We start from the raw sequence: 4,402 nt of genomic DNA, 5'->3' as shown, positions 1-4,402 counted from the left end.
TCCTCCACCTTGGCTAACTGAACCTTACCGATAGGATGAGTCGCTGCGGCAGAGGCTGCTCTGCCTGCGTCGAGAGCAGAGAGAGAGTTCTGTGGACCCTTAAAGATGCAGAGCTCCTTTTACAGCGGCCACAAAATTCCTGTGTTTCTAATCAATTATGCAAATATATAGTAAACCCTTTGCTCCTACTGTTTGTATAGTAAGAGTGTCTGACTCCAGAACTGAGAAATGAAAACATTTTCAGTATTCCTGAACGGATTCTTTAGGAAAATCCGTTCCTAAAAATCCATTTAGGAACTTCAGGAAAAAAAAAAGTTAATTCACACTTGGAAAGAAAATAACATCAGTATAATTATAAATTGTTTTCCCAAGATATTGCATGGAAATAAATCTGGACCCAGAACATGACAGCTAAATTTTTGTTATTGTTGTTTGCCCTCCCCATTTGGATTATTTAAACAAATGCTGTGGTAAATCATTAGAATATGTTGTAAATCTTAAATACTCTGACAGTTACTGTGAAAAGCTACCATCAGATTAAGCTGACAATCGTCCTTAGCCATAGGACCGATAACCTGTATTTCTCTCAAATGCAAATGTTGTTGCTCATGTGTACTGCTGGCCTGATAAGGTTTGATAAAGTGAGGTGAATTTTTAAAGGTGTAAAACAGATTAAGCTGTATTAGAGATACATACTTGTAGAGTATGAGAACTGTGAGTTAACTTTTCCAACATTTTAACAGGGTTGAGGAAATGGAAGCAGTTGGTTGCTGTGCAGGGTGTGTTTGTTGAGATAAATTTTACTATGGGATTACTTTATTGGAAAACATAGTTAATGCCAATTCATACCTATGAATATGACATTTGTTTAGCTCTTCTACTTTAAATAGCACTTGTGCCACTACCATCTCATCTGGTCTTCAGAATCCCTTTCTTTTGGTAACCTGTAAAGATGAGAACACTGAAGCTGGAGAGGTTATGACGTCTAACCCAAGGTCATGGGATGGTGAAGAGGCATTTGGAATTTTTATTGTTTGGCTGTATTCAATATATTTCCCTGTTGATCACTGTATTTTCTCTCTCCCCGCCTAAATTCCTTATTTAACCTGGCCAGCTGGTTGCTAGATCTGAGTGAAATATTCTTGAGACTGGATCAATCAGTATTTTTAGAGCAGCTTGGCTGAAATGTTTCCAGAGTGTAGTTCTGGGACTAACCAGTCATTTGGCTCTCACGCTTTCACAGAGCCTTTGCACATGCGTCATGCTCTTCAGAAATCCGTTTCTGAATTAACTCACTGCTATCCAGGCAGGCATGCTGGGCATTCCCACAGTCCCCTCCAAACAAAGCTGACCCATCTGTAGCCTCTGCTGAGAGGAGAGGTTCCAGGTGGTCCCCCGTACTCTGTACAACCTGGTCTGCTCGTCCTCACGCTCTCTCCCCTCCCTGCGAGCCACAATGGACTGGTCTGGGTGGGCACTGGGCTGTAGGGCAGTCAGTCCTTCAATTGGTCAGAGACCTCTGAGATAGCCTGATGCAAAAAGCTCCAGGTAAATGAGGTCATTGATGAGTATCTAGGTCAAACCAATTCTCTTTCTTGGTAAACAGGACTGAGAAATACGATGAGAATCAGGCACTTGGTAGTGGGAGGAGAAACAAGAAAGCAAAGAATTAAACTCTTGCTATTTAATGTAGCTCTTGCTGTTCTTTACTTGTAATATAGAGAGTTGAACTAGATTCAATAGAGGGTAGGTCCTGGCCTACCTATTAGGCATTTTTAAACAGGTCTCCCAGGTATTTCTTTGGCCCCCTAAGGCAGCAGTCTCTAATGGAAATATAATGTGAGCTGCAAATGGAGGCACATATGTAGTTTTAAATTTCGTAGTAGCCATATCAAAGGATGTAAATAGAAACAGGTGAGATTAAGTTGAAGTAATATATTTTATATAACCTGATATATTCAAAATATAATTATTTCAACATATAATCAATATAAAATATTAATGAAATATTCTACGTTCTTTTTTGTTATTACTGTCTTTGAAGTCCAAGGGGTATTTTTATAGTTATAGCCAATCTCAATCCTGACTAGCCACATTTATAGTGCTCTATAGCCATTTAAATGGTGGCTACCATAGTGGATAATGAAGATCTAATACTTGGGTCCCACCAGCTCACACCAAGATGAGAGTTCCGTGCCTGGCACCCTCCGCAGCATATCAGGTTAAAGCAAATAGACCAGATTTTTTAGGGGACAGGAAATAGCATTTACAAGCATGTGAGTAATGAAGTTAGCTACTTCAAGATCTCAAAAATACTGTATTTCAAGGGAAAAGATAAACATTGCTAATTTACTTTTCAGAAATACTGCCTTTTATTAAAAAAAACAGTTACAATAGCTCATGAAAGGCTGCGGCGTATATAAAATTGTAGAATACTTGCAATTCTCAATACATTAACTGCAGTTACACGCTGTTCTCTCATACTTCAGAGATTCTAAAATAATGCAAATTAGCAAAGGCGTCATAATTATAGGGATCTCGAATCCATTCTAGTTATTAGAAAAGTAAATCATTTGAAAATGTTATATTTTACTATTAGGAACAGGTTAGTAATAAAATATCTCATAACTGCCATAGTACTGTTGAGGACCCTTGCTTTGGGGACATCCATGGAAGAGAGCCCCCCCAGTTACTCAGGAGTTAGAATTCAAGACTGAAGGCTATTCATTTGGTTATTGGATGGTTGCACAGAACTGTGCTGTAGATCAAGGGATAGAGGAATAATGAAGAGGAGAGATGACCTCTGGGGATCTGCAGTGGGGAGAACAGATGAAGGCACTGTAAAGGAAACAGTTTAAAAAAAGAAGAGTGGGGGCAGGCCATGGTGGCTCAGCAGGTAGGAATGCTTGCCTGCAATGCCAGAGGACCCAGGTTCGATTCCCGGTGCCTGCCCATGTTCAAAAAAAAAAAAAAGAAGAGTGGAAGCTCAGGTTCAGATCATGGGATGGCAGGCTATGAAGGCTGGATTTTATTTGGTAGGTAATGGAAAGTCACTGCTTTGTTTACGAAACGAAGAGTTATGTTTTTAGGTTAATTTGAGAATAGTGCAAAGAATTTTGGAGCAAGGATAACAATGTGCATGAAAAGAAAAATTTTAGAAATTCAGGATGCGAGATCATCGGAAACTGAATTTGAGTAATTTCATGGGTATAGATTTAGGGTATGAAATCAGTGTTTTATTTAGCAAATGGCAACTGGTAATGAAGAGAAGAGGAGGAGCAGTCAAAGATGACTCAGATTTATCCTGCCTGTGACTAGAACATCAGTGGTTCCTTAAACTAAATCCAGTCCCTTAAAGCAGCATGCTGTAGTGGGAAAAGACCTGGCTTCAAGCCTCTGCCCTGCCAATTATTAGCAAGGTGACAATTGAATACCAAATACGGATACTCTTTGAACGTCAATTTCCTCAACTGTGAAATGAGATTAATGATTCACCCTACATACTACTACCAGTAAAGTTGGTAGGCACTATTATCATCATTCTCATTTTGTAGATAAATATACTGAAACACAAAGGGGTTAAATTCTTTCCCCAAGATCACCCAAAGTCAGGTAGTCTGACTCCAGGGTCCACCCTTAAAGCGTAACTGCTATGTAGCTTTTTAGGGTACGTATTAAATGAGAAGTAAAACACTTGTCACATAAAAGAAGTTGTTAAATCCTTACTACTCAAAGTGGGAGCTTGTTAGAATTGGAGAAACTCAGGCCCCACCCCTGATCTACTAGATCAGAATCTGCCTTTAACAAGAGCCCCAGATAATTTATATGTACATTCAAGTTTGAGAAGCACCACTTACAATCTGTTTCTCAAACTTGTCTGCACACTGAAATCACTTGAGGAACTTAAAAAAAAGAGTGATGCCTGCATTCCCTCCCCAGGGATTCTGATTTAATTGCCTAGGATGTGGTCTGGGCATCAGAGTTTTTAAAAACTCCCCAGTTGAGTCTAATATGCAGCCAAGTTTGAGAACCACTGTTATAAATATGTTCCCTTCACTCATTTCCCTCTCATTCTTCATCCAGAGGAAATGGGTTTATATAACTGAAGTAAGAATCTTGCAGTTGAACATTGGCAACCACTGTTATAAATATGTTCCCTTCACTCATTTCCCTCTCATTCTTCATCCAGAGGAAATGGGTTTATATAACTGAAGTAAGAATCTTGCAGTTGAACATTGGCAAGTGCCTTGAAGCAATGAACGTTGGTGCAATTCTGAGTCTATAAACCAGATGGATAAGACATATGCATTGCTTTATTGCTCTATAACAAATTAATTTTTGTTTTAAGTTCTCATTCTGCAGAGGATGTGTGTTAAATCTCAACAGTTGGATTTCCCACCTT

The sequence above is a fragment of the Tamandua tetradactyla genome, chromosome 6 (assembly GCF_023851605.1).
Source record: "Tamandua tetradactyla isolate mTamTet1 chromosome 6, mTamTet1.pri, whole genome shotgun sequence".
NCBI lineage: Eukaryota > Metazoa > Chordata > Mammalia > Pilosa > Myrmecophagidae > Tamandua > Tamandua tetradactyla.
This window is presented reverse-complemented; position numbering follows the sequence as displayed.